Consider the following 22,630-nt stretch of genomic DNA (forward strand, 5'->3'; position numbering starts at 1 on the left):
GAAGGCAAGGTTTCATGGAACGCCAAGTAATGGCATTAAGTGAAAACAAAATCATAAAAAAGATTGAGGTGACTCATAAATTGTCATTGACTTGCAGCATTCTCCTGAGGAAAATTGTTATCTGTTCCTGAGTTGACAGTTTCTTGATGGATTCTGCCTTCTTATAGACATTAGATCTGTTCCAAAACTTAGTGAGCTGCCTCGTCGTCTACTGTCTGTCTAGACAGCTGCTTTCTAATGCGGCATCCTGAACATTATGGAACCTCTGTGATTGATTTGGAACACTTTACACACATAGGAAGCAGCTTCACATGGGACACTTAACTCAAAGTAAATTTCAATTGAGTTTGACGTGCTGCAAATCTAACAGCGTAAAATAAAATACATAACATACATATTGGGTAAATTATTCATTTTTAATCACATTGAACTTTTATTTTTTATTTATAAGCAACTTTTCTCTTACATCATTCATCTTCACAGAGCCTTTTGCAGTGCCTTGTGAGTTTGCCTTCTCAGCATTGGATAAATGCAATACTGCCTTTTTTTTTTTACCCCAAGAAGTATCTTAGGCAGGCTTTGTGTTGGGAGTGCACCTAAGATTGGGGTGATGTATTGAAATGTTTACCAGTATTTTGCTGCCAAGATTATTTTTTGATTACATAATAAATGTTATTTTGTATTTTATATATTTATATTTTTAGTGCTGTCAAATGATAATAAAAGTTATAAGTAAATAAAAGTTTTTGTTCACATAGTATATATGTGTGTACTGTTTATATTTATTATGTATATATAAATACACATGCATGTATAGTTTATTTAAGAAAGATATGTTGCGTTTATATATTTTATATATTTATATATAGTATAAATCATATTAATATAAATATGTACATGTCAAATATTTTCAAAATATATACTGTTTGTGTTTTTTTATAAATGCATAACAAATATATAGCGTTCACACAGATGTATTATATAAAAACTAATTTTGGATTAATCATTTGACAGCATTATTTTTGTAATTTTATTTTTAATTGTGTAGTGTAATTAGTTTTCTTTGCATTTTTCACAGAATTTTAATTTTTTTATAAAAAAAAAAAAAGAAGATAATTTGGTGCATAACGTGAGAATGCAAACCTATTGTTAACACACAACTGAGTAAAACATCACAGTATATCACAGTTTTGAATAACTTTCAACTGACAGTCACAGTATTATCATACAGTATCATGAGCCAGATAACAGTATCATTTTGCATCTCCAGGTCCCTGCTGATTCCCACCCCTGGTGCCTCTCCTTAATATGTAGCCTCTGTAGGCAGCTCATAAGTTTTTTGACCGAACAATTTAGAGGGCTTCATTTGAGGGAGCGTAATGACTGCACTTGGACATTAAATGCAAAGAAAAGTCATCAGAACAGATCTGATACAATTCAGCCATGCCAAGCCGCTTTTGTAGAGGGCATTTTTTTTGGTGGGGGCTAAACGCAGACGAGACACACGGTGGTTAAACAGCACTGACCGAGCGAGTGAGAAGAAATGACTGAGTGGCTGAACTCACATCTTCTGGGGGCTGTGCTGTTCTCATTAACACTCTCAGTGTGAGATGGTCCAGAGTGCTCTCATCCACTCCCTGCGTCCGACTCTCACTGTTACCGCGTTCAAACAGTGTGGGCCCTCACAGCCTGATAGCAGAGATCCTGTCATCAGTCCATCAGACCCATAATGCACCTCAGATGGTCGCGCAAGCCGGCGTGTGGTAAGCTGCCCACACTGTTTATATTTAGCCCTCCTGTCAGTGCCGCAGGATGAGAGATGCCTGTGGGCCTTTTACCAGCGAGTGTGTGTGCGACAGGGAGCACACACACGTACACACAAGCTGTGTTTTCTGTGTTGGAGGCTCTTAAGATAAGACCTAATGAGAATCTGTGAGTGGAGTGACAGCACTAGTAAAGGTGAAGTTAACTCTGTTATCGTCTCACACTGCCCTGAGCTAAACAACATAAAGCAACACAGATGGACCTGAATGACAATGCTGACAATCGCAATAACCGTCATATCCCACATTTCTGCACAGTGCAACCAGCTAATTCATTGCAAACTGTGTGTTGCTGTCCCATTGGATATGTAAGCACATTTTGTGCTGTAAAATGGTAAGCGGAGGGATAAAATTCAGTAAAACGAATCTAATGGAACCAATTTAGTCTATAATCCTTAGCAAAAGAGAAAGAAAAAAATCAGTCTGTGCACGCTTTGAATGCTCTCTAGGTGAACGTTCCCATTTTGAGAGGACTGCACCTCTATATTTCCTGACAAAGCAGTTTTATCCTCTGATTAATAGACCGGCGAGAGAAAAAAATGTGTTTTAATTAGAGAAGAAAATCTATCATCACCTCCTCAGGATAATTTGCTCTGACTGACAAAACCATTGTGAGTAACAGGGGTGTGAGTTGAAATGTGGTTGCCTACAACAGCAGGCTGTATTTTAATTAGTTGTTGTATTAACAATCAAGAAGCAAGATCAGGAGAGGTTTTCCTATAGCTCGCAACACCTAAAACAAAACAACAACAACAAAAAAACTTTACAAATAAACAGAACCGAAACATACAAACGAGACATATAGTGGCATAATTTATGTGAGATAAGCTTGTAATTAGATTTGTGCACATCGAAGGCTCTTTCCAGTTAGGGGATATAAATATATATATATATATATATATATATGATTGAGTGAATGTGTGTGTGTTGCATTGTGCAGTTTGTGTATAATGAAGACAATTTGCCCAGGAACAGATGGTGGGTGTTGATGCTCTCGTTGACAGGTAGCATGTTGTCAGCGCTTGGTGTTGTTATCATACAGAGAACAGCAGCTTTGAGTCTTAATTGGGACCCAGAAGGATTTTGTTGGGTGTTGAGGAAGAGAGAGATGGATAGAAAGAGAGGGAGACAGACAGAGAGAGAGAGAGCACCAGAGATAAAGAGAAGGAGAGAGAGAGAATCTCAGCCAGGAGAGGAGTCAGAGTCGGTATTAAAGTGAAACACATCAAAAACTCACCAGCTGGCCCAACACATTCCTGAAAAGAGGAAAGAAGTCGAGTGAAGGGACTTTTTCTTTTCACTCCCTCTCCAAAGAAGGGTGTGCACACAGGAGAAGCCAGAAACAGAGACAAAAATAGATGCCATGTGTGCTTTTTTATTTATTTAGCTATTTATTTTTTAGCACATGCTTAATGCCACATCAAAGTTCTCTTCGACTAATACCCACAATGTTTCTCAATCTGGGCGTGAATATTAAATACTCGTTTTGGCTGTTTTCCACGCTTCCCCTGCAGGCACCTCGATGAGGTGGAGGCAGAAACGGCGAGAGCTGGGGTGATTTCAGAGTGACTTGTTGAGACCACTGTAGACTTTTCCTCCACACAAGAGATCCCTGGAGAGGAGAAGACATGGCAAATGATATTGGAATGTAATTTTTTTTTAATGTCCTGTGTTTTTCTCACCGTCCATAGGCATCATGATGAATAGCGCTTTCTTGCAAATGTATGGTTAAATGGTGGATGGCGGCAAGTGATTTGCACAGGGATGCCTGGGTAATGGAGTGAAAGAGATGACAGCTGCTGGAACTGGGGAAATGAAATATCTGCAAAATTGTCCACTTTTTTTTCTCTGCGTTTTGGAGAGGTAATTTGAACACCATTACGCAGGATCACATGACTGTCTCTTTGATGGATTAGCCCTATACATCTAAAAATTAAATTCTCTTATGTAATTCGGCCACAGAACACCCGACTGAGCAAAACTCTTGATTGGCCCCACTGTAAGTTAACAAAATACCACAAAGAATTTAAGTAAAAGGAATAGTTTAACCAAAAATGTAAATACTTTTATCATTTACTCATCCTCATTACTCACCTTCAGACTCATGTATGTGATGGTTGTTGCTTCCATTCGTTTACAATAAATGGAGTCTGGACCATTTCAAGCTTTAAAATGGGCAAACATCCACCATAAAAGTAGTTATGTGTGCTACATTCCAGTCTTAAATGTTGAAATCTGATCTACTATAGTTCTCCTTGATGCAAAAAAATGTAAAAGCAATGTCCAATTAGTTAATAGATTAAATTCTCTTATATCAAATCTTTTGAGTTAATTGGTTGTTGCATTCACAGATTGAACTGATATGAAAATTACAATCTTTCTTGAGCACCAAAACAGTGTATTTGAATAATTTCGGAAGAATCACATGACACTGAAGACTGGAGTAATGGATGAAAAAAAAAATTATAATTGTAATAATGTTTCACAATATTGCTATTTTAATTGTATTTTTGATCAAATTAATGCATCCCCCAAAACAGTTTTAAAAATATTACAGATCCTAAAGCTTCTGTATACATATGGAATTCAGCCCAGACTTTATGTATTGACTATTATTATGCTTTGAAGCTTCCATTAGTTACATGGAAAAAAGCATCAAGAACCTTTTTCATAATATCTTCTGTTGTGTTCCACAGATGAAAGAATGTCCCACAGGTTTGGAGTGACGTAAATGATGACAGGATTTTCATTTTTGGTTGAACTATTTCTTTAAACTAGAAATAGATTAAAGTCATGCTTTTGGGTGTATTCATATAGGTTCACTGGTGTTCTGACAGACCTATTTGTCTAGAAATGTGTTTAAAAAATGTGTCAGAAATTGAAATGTAAAACATAGATCAACGTGAGTATGTTGTCACAGTGTGGTGAAGCAGCTTCCTTTGACCTGGTGCTAGATACCAGAGATAATTCAAAGTTAGGGACTTGGAATCAAAGTCAGGCTGTGATCATTTACATCCACCTTTGTGCAGCTCACTGACCCTGATCCCACAGAGAAATGTTTAAAAGACCTCCTCCTCATGTTGTCATTGGGCGGATTTTATTTAAAAGTATGCTCTACACACTCTAAAGGGCAAAGCACTTGCAGTGAGCACTTTGAAAGGTATAGGGTGTGCATTTGGAACAACTTACTTGATAACATGCACCATTGCCACTTTATTCTAAATGAGAATGTTATCATGATATCATGCATGTTAGTGCAAATGTAATCTTTTTAACTAGGCTTTTTGCTAGTTTGTTGTGACAAAAGTTGTCCTCTTTACTGTAAGTCAGATTTCTTACAAAATGCATATGTCTCTGTGTAAAATTTGCACATGACAGTCTATAAATTCCCAGGTAAGATTTCAAATAAAATACCACATTTTTAAAAATTGAATTGCTTAGGCACCCTATGGTTCAGTGGTCTTCTCAGACCATAAGACTGTAAGTAATTGTGCCTTTTGGGAAAGGGCTAGATTCATAGTCACTGAAAATATTGTCCTTCATATACACTTCATCAAGTGCAGTCATAAATACAAAATTTTGCCAGTATTCTTGCCCTAAAAGTGACATAACCACCATCTGCATGATTCTTTGTGTTCTCCACTCAAGACGACTTAACTTTTGCCTTTGCCGAAGGCTCTGTCGACAAAAAAAAAATCAATTTATCGTTACAAGACACCATGCTGAAATGGTCTCATCTTTCTCATAACTTCCCACTGGTCTCTAGCCAAATAAGCAAAGGCATGACCTTATTATTGAGGAGAAAATGGCTGTTTTCTGTTTGTTTTCGGACCATATGGCTCCATTAGTGGCTTAATGACCCTGAGGCCCCTTGAGCGCTCCACGCTGCCCCCAGTGGCCACTCATCCTCTCGCATTGTTGATTGTTTTTTGCATGCTCCAATTAGCACCCACAAAATGCTCATTTGCTGTTTATGATGTTGTGTGTCTCTGTTTGTGTACCTGTTGATTTGACTACACCAGTGCCTTTGTACATGCACCATGCAAGTGTGCTTGTCAACTGTTTTTTTTTTTTTTTTTGAGAATTCCATTCATATAATAGCAGATATGTTCTTTTGTTATAAGTCTCAGTTCCCTTTAGTTTAACATATATTGCAGGTTTCAGGTTGCATGTGCGCACAGTAGGATATTTCTTTAGTTTTTTTGTAAATTAATAGGTAACTATGGTAACCTGAATTTGTTTGCCTTCACATACTTATCATTATATACTTCTGTTTTATTAGCATTGTTTGCATGGCAAAATTGCTTTTATGCAAGGGGAGTGTCATTGAATTCAGTTTATACCTTTGTGTATACTGTTAGAGTTACAAGTATTTAAAATAGACATCACACACTTATATATACTGTACATTGTCTTTAGGTCTGAGTTGAAGTGCTTCTATAAAATACAGAAGAGAAAATGTCAGTGAGTGCATGATGTTCACCAGTCTCTAATTAGGTATCTAAAGACTCATTTGGATGGACTCATTTTTGTAGGAAGAGCTCAGGTAAATTTGTGTGTTTTAAATGGTTAGTGATTTTTAACCCTGTCCAAATCAAACATGATTTCCCCCCCCACACATATGATTTATTTATTTTCCTGTATTTATTTACATTTGTTTTTATTATTTTTTTATTTATTTTCTATTTATCTTGTTTTTTTATTCTTATTTTATCTTCATTTATTTTCCTCTTTGTTTTTCTCTTATGCATTTATTTATTTTGATCTTTGTTCAATAACTGAATCCTTCCTTTATTTTATTTTTTTACATATACATTTTATTTTTTAACTATCTGAACCTTCATTTTTTTTTTTGCCAATGCTCAGAGTAAAAATAGCATTTGGTGGTATCAGATCTGCTGTGATCCCATCCGAATTAAAGAGGGAATCAATAAAGAGTCGGATCATGGAAACTGTTCAGAACAGCCACTGGAGTAGCACCGACTGGTATGATCTTATCTCTTCATTATACAGTATACATAACTATTTTACATACATTACACATATTTTAGGTTTTGTGATGTGTGTGCATTGTGCACACAATCTTCTGTGACATCCTGTGCTAAAATTGTAACTCATACTTCATTTAGATATCAAATTCCTTCCAAATAGCACTTAATTTGAGTCTCAAGAGTTTATTTACGGATTTTCATGAGACTGATTTCTCAAGCTCGACTTTCCATTTCTGTGTGATGTTTTTTTTTTTTTTTTGATATTTCAGAATATTGCGCAGCCTTCTCAGTCCCCTCAAGGGATTACAACATGGCCTTCAAAAATGATTTGATGTTAATCATTAATTAGTGTGTGTTTAATGAGACCAAATGCTTTAGTAACAAGCTGTGTAGTGATTCCCCTACAAGCCTGGCATTAGCAAGGTCAATCTACATGACATTCAATGAGTGGAGAATGAGAAATGATGCTCTGGCATCACGGTAGTAACCGAAACATAGAACTTCAGACAAAATTTGCATGCAGAATAATATGATTTGAGAGTCAGCTTCACATGGGTCTGACGAAGACAGAATGACTCACGTGTTTGCTCAGTTATGGGGAGCACAGCGTCCTCTTGGATTCTCAGGTGGGTGCTGCAGGTTAATGAATGGAAAGCCGAGAGCTCAAGAGTATGGTCTTAATGCCTCTTATGATAAAAGATATCACTGCAGACTCTTGGAAAGTCAGACCAACTCATCATTAAACGGATGGTTCAGCCTAAAATTTACATTATTTAATAATTTGCTGAACCTCATGTGTCTCCAAACTAAATCTTCCAAGAAAGAAATAGAATCTATTTTTTTTTATTATGAATGCACCATTTTTATGATGCGTTTCTGGTCTTTTTGTAACTTGAAACTTCCATTTTTAGCTGTTGTTATTTTATAGAAAAGACTGATCAGCACAGATTTTAAAAGAGCAAGGGAGTGAGTAATTGATGACACAAGTTTTATTTTTGGTTGAACTATTCCTTTAACACTTTTCTGTTCCTGCTTTTCTCTCTGTCTGCCATTGTTTGGAGAACTTCAAAAGGACTTTACTTCAAGAGTTTAATGTGGAAAGACAAAGAACTTTTCTCTGCATAATAGACGAAAGATTTACATTTTGTTGCCAGTATTTCAATTAATTAAACCCTTGAAAGGTAAATTGTGACCGACATTAATTTCCCATTGTTTTTGATATGAGAACAATGGAAAGCTGTCAGCGAGGCATAAAAACAACTTAATACTTCATGCAGAGAATGAGTTATCTGTGATTTAAATGTAATAATCTGATGCGCATGTGAGAGCTTAATTAAATCAGATATGATTTGAATATCGTCTAAAAGATGTCATTTGTAATGAAGGCATAGGAAAAATTGTCAAACGACAGTAATTGCTGTAAATTGAGGACTTTGCACAAGAATATATTATGGAAATTGCAAAAGTGGTCAAAGAACAATGAAAATCATTTGAAACATAAACTTAAATTTTTAGTCTTTTCCGTCTCTGCAGCTTGGTCATATGCTGCCTAATATCACGGGGTTTTGAAATATGAAAATATGACGATTACAGGTGAATATGTTAGTGTGAAATCAAATTCTCTCAAGGCTCATTCTCTCTGTTTTTAAATGATTTAATATTTCCTGTCTAAACTAACAGATGCTATAAACATTTTTATTTCTAGTATATGCCATTAATAAAATACATATTTATGCTATAATTGTTATTCATGTGTTAGATTTTGATTTCATTTACATTAATTCACTCATGCTAAATGAATAAATGTAATGTAAATAAAATCCATTTCACTAAACACATTTTGAAGGCTCAGCAAATAGTGCTTCATAACTATTCATAACTAGACATTTGCAGCACAGAAACCTCAGGATGTGAGACAAGTCCATTGGATCGTATTGCTACCGATCTGGGATTGAATCGAGATCCATGTCCTCTAAAGGCAGCGGTGAGTCCTGTTGTTGTATTGATGTGCTGTTGCTCTAAGAGCTCCAGTTTGGCAGGTTCACCTTATTTCAGCTCACAGTTTCATTAATGTTGTTGATGCAATGTAGTAGTTGTGGCCTTGAACAGAATAATGTGCTTTGGGCAGAAACAGAAGCCTTTAACACAATCTGGTCTTACTCATTCACCATTAGTTTCATCAGGATTTGTTTAATGTTTTTTTTTTTTTTAGAATAGTGGTTTTGGGTTTTTAATAAAATAAGGTCTGTGGTTAACATTACATGAAAAGACTTTTCTTATAAAACATAAATTACATGCAGGCTTACCCAAAACTGGTTTGAAAACTGTACAGATGTCTGTTTCAACAACAATGTAAACTCACATTGTTGTATTAGCTATATTTAGCAACTCGTGTCTTGAAAAATGTCCTCTTCTAAGTTTTATGACTGTAAACTGAGCAGCTTTATTTGCACCCAATAGTTATTTATTTTGGATGAAAATTAATGTAACTTTTTTGATGAAATTAAAAATAGCTGTTTACAAATATGTTATTACAACTTTTTATGAATAAAGTTTACAATTTAAAGTTAAAACGTATTCTGCTCTGTAGTTTAGGTCTACTAAAATCTTTAAAATCATGTTTTTAAAATATGTTCATAGGTTTAATAACTCATTTTATTCACATAATTTGGGAATGGGCTAGTTGGGTTATATGAGCATTGCAACATTATCATTGATAGTACTTGATATCACTTTGAAAACAACAATACCTGTAAGTGCTTACCAAAGGTTCATGTCTTTAAATGTTGGTTAAACAGACTGTTTCTAAATAGGTCAGAATGAGCAGCAATGTTTGGCTACTTAAGATTACTTAAGCCTATTAAATGTCACTTTAGCTAGTCTACTGTATTATGCCAGAGTCTTGTACTTTGCATTGTGCTGTTAAAAAAATATATACATTGCGTAACCATACTGACCTAAGAGTGCCCTTAAAGCATTCCTGCCCCTTCCATACCCTTGTGAAATCCTGCTCATGCTGTAATTATTGGATATGCAAAGCTGAGCAGATAAGACTAAAGAGTCGTTGTCTAATGTTATTACAGAAGGCATTTAATAGAGGTAGTGGGAGGCTGATTGGGGAGCTTTGTTAGGCTGTGGGGTGTTGGTGTGATGACCTGTGATTATCCAGGCTGTGTGTTGACTGGAAGGAGACCCCCTACCCAGCGGCAGCAGCCAGGGAAGCCCACCACATCATTACAGTGAGTTGTTTTGTCATGGAGGTAGAGCTAGTCCCTCATTAGAGCCAGTCGTTCTCACAACCACCTTTCCTCCCTTTCTCTTTCTCTCTTTGTCTATGATCTGTGTGAGCTCTGTGGCTCAGAGTGCAGTCCTTAGCCACTCACCCCCCCACACATGCATGGTCTTACTGCACCAATAATCACTTATAATAATAAAGGTAGATAGTAAACACATACTTTTGAGGAACCCAAACTAACCTATCCATTACTATAGAGACACTACAGTTTTTTAAATATAGTTTTGGATTATATATATATATATATATATATATATATATTTAGAATGAATTACTTACATTCTGTTATATTTTGTGTCAGTTTTGTTTTTAACAGTAAGGGATGGCATGAAAGTGTTTCAGGCCAGTTCATGGAGCTGTCACTTACTGAATCTGATGGAAAAGTGTTGCATTGATTGTATAAGGTATGCACGTTTTGAAAACATTCGGCCATTCTGATTTAAATATAACATAATGGTAAAAAAATATTTTTGCACTAGGTTTTTAAATGTGTGTATGTGACAAATCCTCTCACCAGAATATATCAATAAATAAATAAATGTTTATAAATGTACATATAAAGCACTGTCGAGGATACTGTAACAAAACTAATACCTCAACTAACTTTTTTTCCCCCAATTTCTGTGGCTAAAATTATTAAATAAAGCAATTTAGCATTAAATGCTAGAAAACAGATTACATTTTATCTCTTAGTTTTACACTTGATTCATTAAAACATTAATGTCATGTCCTACAGTTCATTAGTAAATACAGTACATAATTTAAAAAGATAATAAAAATATCAACATATTAAAGGTACTGTCTATATGTTTGTGTGTGTGTATACATAATCCTGAGTTAATTATTTGCTGTTAATTATTTTAATCCTTTGACAGAGCAGGTTTTTCATTAGTTGAGGTTATTTGATGAAAAGGCAAAAATGTGAATGTAAAAAATTAAAAACGTGGCTGAGGAATGTTAATGAGGATCTTGGTGTTAACTTAGGTGTTGAGAAGTTGTGTAAATATGTGCTGAACAGAGACAACTACTGATTGGGATCAAATAGGACTTACACAGGGCAAAAGTGGGAATGTTGGAAGAATGTTTGAACACTTTATGTATTTATATAACAGGGCTGCCAATAGATTCAATCTCTGAATTAATCAAGATAACTGTGTTCCTGTCTAAGGAAAGAAAAAAAAAGTTGGGTTCAGTAATTCATTTGGACAACACATGTAGCAGAATATATGCCCATATTTCATACTTGTTGAGCTTAGATGATAATTAAATTCTGTAAATGATTTTAACCCAAAAGGAAAGCAACATGAAGTACCTGAGAATTTTATTTTCTGCAGTTTTCCAAAACTCAAAAAATTATGTTTACTTTAAAAATATTGCTTTCAGTTTTGCAGTTCGCAGTTTGCATTTAATCAATCAATCAATCAATCAATCAATCAATCAATCAATCAATCAATCATTTGATCAATATCATCTAGAAGATAAGAACATTTAACTTGAGGTCACATGCTACCAAGGACCCAAATGTGTGTGTCCCTCGTGTACAGAAACCATTTACTGTCAGTTTCGTTAATCATCCCATCTGGGCTTGATTTATAAGATAAATGACAGAATAGAACAGTTGTTTTGTCAAAAAAATAAAAAATAAAAACACATTCAACGAGTCCTACGCATAACAAATGTACTGCAAAAATGTGATCAGCAGCACATAGTGGTCAACGACAGATAGCAGAATCTGCAAAATGATTGTATTGCACTGCGGCAAATGCTGTCTGTAACCCTAATACACATACAGACACATGATCAGAATGTAACCTCGCTCCACTGCCAGCCACAACAGATTCAGACTCATATCAGCTGTGCTGCACAGCTTGAAGCAGCAAACTGTAAACTCAAATCATCCGGGTCTGACAATTCCTGGTCCAGAAAGGCTCTGTCTAGCAATGGTGTGTCGACGCGTGGCCCAGTATGGATTCAGATCACGTGGTATGGAAGGACTCTTTCACTGTTCTCCGGCAGAGGCTTTAGCATTCTGGGGTAGCAGGGTGTGTCCCCCCCGACAGGGGCCCAGTGATGGAGAGTGGCTGGCCAGATGCTGTTTCATGCTAGATTAGCCCTCCTGTGGTCAATTTGCTTTTCCTAATGTCAGCTCCCCTCTGCTGTCGCCTAGCAACCGCTGCTGCAGCCAAGAGGCCCAGCCATGCATGCAGAATTCCACCTGCCATTTGTAAAGGAGGGTGTGTTTGTGTGCGTGTATGTAAAACAGGGTGCAGTTCATGTGTGAATTGGATCCAAATACCTTCCAGATTCAGGGATACTGAGGTAACCATAAAAAAGAATGACAAAGATTTTTTAGCACTTGTTCCTTATTCCGACTCCATTCTTGCAACCATAAAGTCACATTCCCCTTATTTTAACACACTTCTTTATAGGTGTGTGTGCTTCTCCATTTGCTTGCAAAGACGTCTGCTGTGTGATGATATATTGGCTGCTGGATTCAGCACGTATGTGTCTGTGTATGCGCAGGAAGTAGCGAGCAAGCGAGCGAATGGATCTTGATTACATTTGCAAGGCATGAGCTGAACTGAAGGTCTGAATGAGATGCTAGGTGCTCAGCGTTAACGGCACAGGAGCCTGATGCTCCTCTGAATGGAAGAGAAACGTTTTCTTTTGTAAGTAACAGCAGCCACGTCAATACAAGCTCGGCCCTCCAGCTGTACAGGGTTCTGAATGATTCAGCACCGGGACGATGTCGTTCCAAAGGAAATTAGCTCCGCGTTATGCCAGAATATGTTTAAGAATGAGCTGAAATGGCTTTCGTGAATGCTCCAGATGTTTTTGGCATCACGCTTGTGTAGTTGATGGTTGATGAACCCCTGTATGCACCCTGCAATATTATGAGATTGTGTTTTTTTGAGCAGATACTCTATGGTAGTGGCTCTCAGTTGGTTCTTGGTGGTGTGTTGGCAACCCAAAACTGTTACAAAAGTGTATTTTATTTTTTAAATTCATTAACATCGCCAATAACATTAAATTTAAACATTAAAATTAACAGTTTTATTTTCTAAATGTCTTTTAATGGTTTCGTCAGTTAATATTTCACTGGACAAAACATGTATGTAATGTAGCCGAGTCCTATTTTCTTATTGTATAAATTGTATAAGAGTTGTTCATGATTTCTTATGAATATCCAGCTCAACTTAACTAAAGTCAAGCATGAACACTTATTTATTTATCTGCTTTTTTTAAGTTAAAACAACACATTATTACTTATGTAATGTTGAAAATCAAAATCATGATAAAGTATGATCAAAAATACAGTAAAAACAGTAATATTGTGAAATAGTATCACAATTTATAATAACATTTTTATATTTAATGTATTTTAAAATATAATTTATTCCTGTGACGGTATAACTTGTATCCTGAGTGTTTCAGAAATATATATCTATATATATCCATATCCATTTTTTACAATATCAATCTTTTGTAACATTAAATATGTATTTTATTTTGTCTTTTGATCAAATGAATTCATCCATTACTTTTTATTTTACTCCAAAGAAAATCTGACTGACTGCCCATTGTCTAATTTGATTAACTTCTGTTTATTGACAGATGAATTTGGGACTTTAGCACAGAAATTTTATTTAAAAAAATTCAAATAGGGATGCTGAAACCATAAACCTTGTAAAGATACCATATAGTGTTTTTTCCCAATAATACTGGATGTATATGCTCATTTTACATTTAGATGAACTTTGTTGTTGTCAATCTTAAAAAGTTAATCTTTAAAAATACTCCTCATTCAATAACACTGTTAAATGTAGTCTTAAGCAAACCTTAGAATCAACAGAATTTTACTAGATGTGGAATAGACGGTTTCATCGGGCGCACGCGCCTGGACCTAAGTTAACTTCCGGTCTGTGTTGTGTATATCGGTCTGGCTGCGGTGCCTTCTACAAACGCAGTTAAAGTCAATGTGATAAGTAGACTGAAGTTGGGCTCAGGTGGTTGTGCTGCGGGATGTGTTTCCAATACATTTAGTTATTTTTGGGGACTCACCACAATTTTAAAACTGATCAATTTTCAAAAAGGCTTCGTTGAATAAACATGAGTAACGTTATGTACTGCACGTTTAATAATAATAATTCCTTACATTTATGTTTAAATATCAAAACGAGGCACAGGTGTTTTTATATCGCTGTATTTCTGAAGGAAGACTTGCGTGTTATATGCCTGATAAAGCAGCGTGTGAGCGTACCAGCTCTGCTTTGTTTACAACTGTTACTGGGGAAACCTCTATTTCTCGCGCTTTATGTCTATGCTTTAAAACATCTCCTGCTGGCAAAGAATGAATTTGCATTTTCATTAAGTCCGCCTGATCCACGTAGCAAACATATTTTGTTTATCATCAAAAAATATCTACTCTAGAGGGACTTGGCTGTTGTTATTGATTCTATTTGGAAGTCTACCGGAAGTTAAGTTAGGTCCACAAAAGCGCGCATGCACAGTAACGTTTGTTTATGTTGTTGCCGTTGAAACCGTCTATAGACTGAAAACTGGCTAGGCCTGTTTATTTTGTATGATTAGTATTTATTATTTTAATTTACCCTATCGACCCTATCAGAACAGACCTGTGATCCATTTGTAGGTCACGACCCACTAGTTGAAAACCACTGCTCCATGCCGCCGTCCTATGAACTATCCTCTTTTTTAGCAATGCATGTAGTGTTCTTAATCCAGCACCCATATCAAGATTCCGGGCAGTGCTACAGAAGGGGTCAAGATTTGAACTCTCTCCTCAGCCACTCGTTCAATTTGATTATAATTGACCGGCAGGCTGAGAGGCAGCGAGATAGAAAGAGCTGGTGTGCAAAGCTAATGAGAGCTGATTGTGAATACACCACGTGTCTGCCCGGCCCTCTTCAGCCCGACTCGGGTAGAGTGTTTTAAAAGCACTGGAGCACGGGCCACTCGCCTATATGGAGCGGCAGCCGAGAGTTTATGATGGGGCTGACCTGAGGTTTCTGCCTGCTCTCGTTTTCTTTTTTCATAAGCACGAGTGGCTTGTTCACACCAATGTTCTGGCCTGATCTCTTAAAATGGCCACCACTTCATCAACCACCCACCTCTGCTATTAAATACATCCGAATATATCCTGACACCTCTGTGGTGCTCATGGGGCACTGAACGCAGAGAAAACGCTACAAGGTGTTTATAGTAGTCTCAGAGCTTTCACTAGTTGACTATACTGAGATACTTTAGCTTCTTACACTGTTTAAAGGAATTTATATGACTTTATCATGGATTTAGTGTAATAATGAACAACTTTTTATGGCATTTATTAACATGGTTTAGTAATTTATAAATTTTGTAATTTAAAAATATAGCTAATGTTGATTTATACAACTTTTCGCTTACAGTATAAATGGTGCTTGATCTGTGCATATTTCTCGTCTGATGAGATGACTTTTTACCTTTAGAAAGCAACATTAGGAATAGCTATAAGCAACACTTTGAAGTTAAAAATGTTTTAATTATGGATTTGTTTAGCACAAATACACAGCTTTTCACTTCACTAGATTTGTCAGTTGAAGGACTGGAGTCATATGGCTCAGCTGTTTGAACTCTCATTCTGATGGCACCAGTTCACTGCAGAGGATCCATTAGTGAGCAAGGGTTCTCATCTACTGCTTGGATCGCCTGATGGGTGAGTACATTTTCAGCACATTTTTTAATTTTTGGGTGAACTATTCCTTTAGTTCTTTACTTAGTATAGACCATAGGGACTGTACTGTGCACTTGAACAGCTTTAAGCACATATGAAGAACAACTTAACTGTAATGGTGTTAGATATGTGTATGCATGTTTTCTTGTGTTTGATTGGAGGTGAGTGGGAGGTGTGCTGATGTTGACCCAGAAGTGAAGTGATGCGTGGAGGACAGACAGCAGTGACAGCAGTGACAGCAGGAGAGAACAGGTTTCTCAACAGGTGAGAGAAGCTGTCGGTCGTGTGTCCCACTTACACTGCTAGTCCAAAGTTTGGACACAACTACTCATTCTTTATTATTTTTATTTTAAAATGCTGTAAAGTAGTCATGGAAATTATGAATGTTAAATGTAAAATTTGTTATTATTAATAAAATGTTAAAGGGCACCTATGCCAATTTTTAGAAGCAGAAACAGGCTGTTTTCATGTATGTCTCTTTAAATGCAAATTGGCTGCTGCTTCCTGTCCCCTTTTCCAGAATAGGGCTGTGCCTTTACAGCTCCTACCTCATATAATCTGACTGACAAAATAAAAAATCTGGTTGATTTTGATTATTATGTCTATCGTGCTGAAATCATGCATTTAAAGACATATCAGATTATACGGTTTTCTGAGTGCACACATTCGACGCACATACACACAAAAAGTTGTCTGTTACACAGCATGTGAGTAGCCTACTAAACTAAGTTCTCTTTCATGTCTTATTGCGCTTAAACTGTCAAATACACACAAGTTTGTTAAAGACAAACTCAAGTTACAAAAACACAGTCTGTTATGTCTGTGAGGGTAAACAGCTGGGAAAGAAATCATGTTTATATTAGATCTGTGTATTAAGTGATAGAAGCGTAAGATATGACCATATGACCCAAACAATGAAATAAAAACAGAAAATCACTCACTGCTCTTGAAATAATAATTTCTGTAGCTCTAAAAAGAAGACATTTCTTACTTGAATGCTGCTTTTAAATGCCATCAACGGTCATGGGTGGGGCCTGTAAAATGTGGTGACACATTTGACAGATTCTGCAATGGGCTTGTTCTAAGACACTGCTTATGATTTATGGGGAATTATGGGCTTATGATTCAAAAGGAGCGGCAGATTTTTATCATTATAGAGTGGTTGTGTACACACTGCCAACACACATTTATGTTCAAAAAACATTTTATTTTCCATGATAGGTGCCCTTTAAAGGGTTAGTTTACCCAAAAATGAAAATTCTGCCATCGTTTACTCACCGTCAAGTTATTCCAATCCTATAAGACTTTCTGTTAAAGAAGATATTTTAAAGAATTTTGATAAGCAAACAGTTGATGGTAGACATCCTTAGTTTAAAAAAAAAAATGTGTGTATATGTGTAGCTTGTGTCTTTATTTAGTTGCTTTTCTTCTCATTGTGGATTACAGGCCAAATTAAAGTCATTTTGTGATTGACATACGACTAATTCAGTACTCCGCAAGCTGGCTGATGATTGGTTCCCCTCAGCTTGGCCACAGACAGCGTCAGGATACAGAACCGTGTGTTTGTGTGTACCTGTAGGCTTCTCTGATATTTACAGCAGGGTCCATTCTTTATTTAATCATTGCCCCTTGGTTTCTATTGGATGTTTTGCCTGCAGCAGTTTTTAGACAGCTGATGCCATATTTGGTCTTTACCAACAGGTCTCCCATTCATTGTACTCTCAGTTGAGACAGAGGATTCAGGGCTGGACTAGGAGTGTTGACAGGTGTGAAACCCATGAACTAGAGGAGCAGGACTGTGCATGTGTTTGTGCAGTTGTGTACGTATCTGCTTTTTCACAACATATATCTCATCTTTCACTTAAAAAAGGAAATGTCCCTGTTTGGATCAAAAACCCTGATATCACGATTGAGCACGGAAGATATATTTTCTCTTTCATTCACCTATAAAATCTCAAGGCTTATCGAAAAAAAAGTGGGTATTACTCTGGAGATAGTTTGGATATTGCACAGAGTTGGACAAAAGATCAGGGTATGAGAGAGAGTTATCTCCAGCTTTACTCCACAGGCCACATTTACAGCCCAAGCTGAAGGAATGCACATTAAAATTTCAAGCTTTGTTAAATCCTATCTTCAGAATGATCGTTTTAAATGAATGTGCTCTCCAACACCGGCTTCATCAGCAATTTGGATACTTTTGCTTTGCTCTCTAGTTCACTTTGACCTTCTGTAAATATTCAGCCTGTTTAAACATGACTGAAATTAGTTTTATGTCAGGGTGTTTTCAAAACTGAAGGCCAGATACAAATAAATAAAATTTTAATAAAAATACAAAAATACAGTAAAAATTGAAACATTGGGAAATATTATTAAAATAACATTAAACTAATATTTCGAATATTTAAAACAACTGTTCTATTTTAAAGTATATTACAAATATAACTTAAAGGGATAGTTCACCCTAAAATGAAAATGATGTCATTAGTTACTCACCCTCATGTCTGTCTCGCACCTGGACTCATTATGTTGTGTTTTCCCTCTATGGCTGCATCCGAAAACTGAAAAATGCTGCCTTCGGAGGTCGCATTCTAAGGCAGGAAGGCATCAAGGCACGTCCAAAATCAATGTCAGCTTCATTTCCTGTCTCCTGAGATGCCTTCATCCGGCCGGTTTTTGAAGGCAGCATAGATGTATCCTTCGCTGCCTTTGATATCCCACAATCCCGTGCGTTCCATTCTGTGACAGTTAAGCCAAAAAATAAAGATGGCGTCTGAAAGTTACGGTCGGTGGTCAGTTTGTGTGTAAATGTATGTTTCTGAACAACGTTTTCCACTTTTTATGTAATTTCTAGCGAGAAATTGCAGTAATGAAATATCAACTTAGTTATCACCAAAGCTATATATATATTCTATATTTTGCTGTAGATCATTAAACCATTACTCCGCCTCAGAAGCCTGTCCAAAATCCGTTTCATGAGGTGTCGTCGGGCAAAAAACGCTGCCTGCAAAGTCATTGCCTGATAAGACAGCAAGGCAGCAAGTCACCTGCCTAAGTTTTCGGATGCAGCCCATGTGTTCCGTGTCCCATGTTTATTGTGTCATTATGTTCAGGTGTGTCTTGTTATTACCCTAATTAATGTTATAAGTTGCATTCAGTTCAGTGTTTGGTTGTCTGGTCTCGTCTATGTGTACAGTATATGTGTTTCTGCCTTCTCCCTATGGATTACCCCTATGTGGATTATAGACTTTGTATCATCATCTTCCTTGTAACGTGCTTCTCTCCTGCACCACACCGTGACAATATCGTTCTAAACCTGTAAGACCTTTGTTCATTTTCAGAACACAAATTCATATATTTTTGATGCATTCCCAGAGCTCTCTGACCTTTTTTCAGCAGCCATTACTGCAGTCTTCAGTGTCACCTGATCCTTCAGAAATCATGAAAGTATGCTGATTTAAGAAGATTTCACAAACGTTTCTAATTATTATCAATGTTGAAAACTGTTGTGATGTTTAATGTTTTTGAGGAAACAGTGATGCATTTTTCCCCAGGGTTTCTTGTTGAATAGAAAGTTCAAAAGAACAGAACTGATTTCAAATAGAATTATTTTGTAAAATAATAAATGCCTTTATTGTCATAAAAATTATAATAAAAAATAAAAATCATACTGACCGCAAACTTATTTTGAATGGTAGTAAAATTGTGTTTTTAATATATTATTAATGTCAGCCACTGATGGTTACTCTAAAGAACATGTCACAAATGTTTATTAAATATTTTGTCAATTTATGATACAGTTTCACATTATGTGAATTATTTTCTTTGGAGCTATATTTACAGCTATGATTTATGATTATCGCTGTATAAAATTAGCTTGCCTTTGGTTATTTGTTTATACAAAAATACTGCTTCAGTGGACTACTAAGAACAGGACAGTTTGAGAGCTGCATCTGTTAGTAAATAGTTGTCAGTCTCTGACTGTGTGAATGCAGCCATCAAACCTCCATCAAGTAGAGGAAAGTTTGATGTTGAATGTCTCAGAACTAGCAGGTGTGTGTTATTGGCTCAGAGTCAACTGGGTCCATGAACTATGCTGACTGGCTGTGTGTGAATGATTTAGGAACTGGCTATCTTTCTTGCCCCAGTATGCAGTGTGTGTATGTGTGTGTGTGTGTGTTTGGAATACAGAGTGAGAATTCATGGGCCTCTGAATGGAGGTTTGGCTCAGAGACTTCACTGTTGTATGTGACAGATGGTGGAAAACAGCAAGTGCTGAGGAGAGATATTCAAATCTGATCTTGGAGAATGTGAAGAGGGTTTCTGGCCAGAGCAAAGCCTCTTGCAGAGAGAAAGATAAAGAGCAGAAGGGTGAGAAAAAAACTGAGGTGAGATCAGACAGAGGGAGAGGGCTTGATCAGATTTGTAGAGAAACCCAAAATTGCTTTTGTTTCTTTATATCCATTCAGGATGTTCTGAAAGTGGGAATTCATTCTTCCATTCTCTATTTTCTCCATGATAATTTGTCAAGCTGATTTTACAGTTAACTGATTCTCATATTAAAGCTTTCCCCAGAAATACTGATCTCATAAAATGTAAATACAAGAGGCCCCTATTTCTGTCTTGTGCTTAACCACGACTAGTTGGTGGATTGCTTAAACAATTCGTGTAATTAATCCGAATGAGGTCCAGAACAATTAAGCTGGTTTAAGGATAAAAATGGAAATATCTGTATCAATCTTGCTGAAAAAGAGTCTAAAACATGCAGTCTAAGCTGGTTTTAGATGGTCTTAGCTGATCTGACAGCCTGTTCAAACTGGTTTTTGCCAACAGATCAGAGACCAGATCAAACCAGGCTGATATATAAAAGTTATAGTGTGGCAGTTGTAAAACATACATTCATACTTTCTTTCCCCCTGTGGTATAGCTCTAGTGGTGTTGATTTAAAGGGGATAAAAATGCTATTTATTTTCCATGCTATTTGTTTTTTTTGTGCAAAATGTCCAAAGTTTTAAAAAACAATAAAGCAATCAGTGTTTTTTTTAAATACGTACACACACACACACACACACACAACAATCAACAATCAGTGAAATTTACAGTAAAAATTAGCATCTGTTGTTTCCAAAACTTAACATTTAAAAAATATGGTAGCATCATTTTACACTTTACTGTTGTCATACACCCAAATACAAAACACCATCATGGTAACAGATAAAATCATGCAATAAAAACATTAATTTAACAACATAAGATGTCATTAAACCCTAATTTACCTAAATGGTAAGAAAAAAACTAAGAAGAAAATGTGATCTATCATAGAGAATTCTGGCACGGTAAATTTACAGTTTTTCCACTGTAAAATGTAAGACGACTTGTTCTTTTTCACTTCTAAAAACAGTAACAGCATTATACTAAAAACATTTAACAGTATTTTAATACAAAATTACACAGAATTTCCCATTAGATTAGATCTATTACAGTTTTTCACTGTGTATAGTAAGGAAACTTACCATTAACCAATTACAGGTTTTTACTGTAGCTTTTGTACAATTCATAACTTTTCAAAATTACTATCAAATGTATTCTTTTTTTGATAAATATTAAAACGATTAAACTTTATAACTATAAAATTATAACAAATGGTGTTTGTTTATGTGTGTGTGTGTAGATAAGTAAGTTGGAGACCCATGCCAGTGGATGGTGGTACTGATGATGGTGGACCGCCTGGTCTGAGACTGAAGAATGAAGCGAATGAAGCAGACCTATGCCGTCTGTCTCCTAATAAACAGGCACCAGATCCTGGGCCCTGGCCAGAGGGGGGCCCTGCCACCCAAACCGCCATCTCTCCCTCGCCCCTAGAGCCTAGCAGGGAGGCGAACGGCCACACGCCGTCTGACAGAAAGACAGAGAGAGCAAAGCCAGCGGGCCATATGTGTCTGGTTGTGAGAGGAACTCAAACCACAGACTGTCCAACTCAGAAATGCTGCAGCTGCCCAGCTCTTCCTCATGGCAGAATTAATGAAGCGCTCAGCATGGAGCAGGGTGAAAAAGTCACAACTAAAGAGTAAGATGCCTTTTTGATGGATATATTGATTTGTAGATGTAAGAGGTATATTTCTTTCATGAAATGTACATTGTAGTCCAATGCTTGTAGTATATTATTTTAGATTACAGTATATGGACTAGACAGTTTAATCAAGTTATAACTGGCTCTTTTGAAATACTAAACCATGTTATAGAAGTGGTACATTTTATGTGTATCATTTTTACACAGAAATATATGTAAGGTGTATTGAATATGCTTTTTTTCATCTCTAACAAAGAAACAAAACAACAAAAAAATGAAATTATGAGCAATAAAGTTGTATCTATGGTGTATAAATGATAAAATCAACTTGAAATATAAAGTTGCAATTATAAAAATGTCACAATTAAAGAAATAAACTTGAAATTTTTTTATTTTTATTTTGAAGAGTAAATTGCCTTCAAATTTGTGGCCATTTTGTTAATTATATTATATTATATTATATTATATTATATTATATTATATTATATTATATTATATTATATTATATTATATTATATTATATTATATTATATTATATTATATTATATTATATTATATTATATTATATATATTTGGACACTTAAGGTTGATATAATGCAAATAAATTTACACAACAGGCTCTGAAAGCAACTGGCGTTTATTTAATATTGGTGAATGTGTGACGATACCTGTTCAACAGGTGTGTACGGTCATATGTTCATATCAAGAGAGATCTGTCTAGCTGTT

General features: G+C 36.0%; 1 protein-coding gene across 1 annotated transcript in view; it reads right to left on the reverse strand.

Moving 5' to 3' along the window:
* LOC132097943 (elongation of very long chain fatty acids protein 7-like) overlaps nucleotides 1–22,630 on the reverse strand; it is a 343,464-nt gene that overhangs the window by 291,539 nt on the left and 29,295 nt on the right. The window lies entirely within an intron of this gene.

The sequence above is a fragment of the Carassius carassius genome, chromosome 21 (genome assembly GCF_963082965.1).
Source record: "Carassius carassius chromosome 21, fCarCar2.1, whole genome shotgun sequence".
Classification (NCBI taxonomy): domain Eukaryota; kingdom Metazoa; phylum Chordata; class Actinopteri; order Cypriniformes; family Cyprinidae; genus Carassius; species Carassius carassius.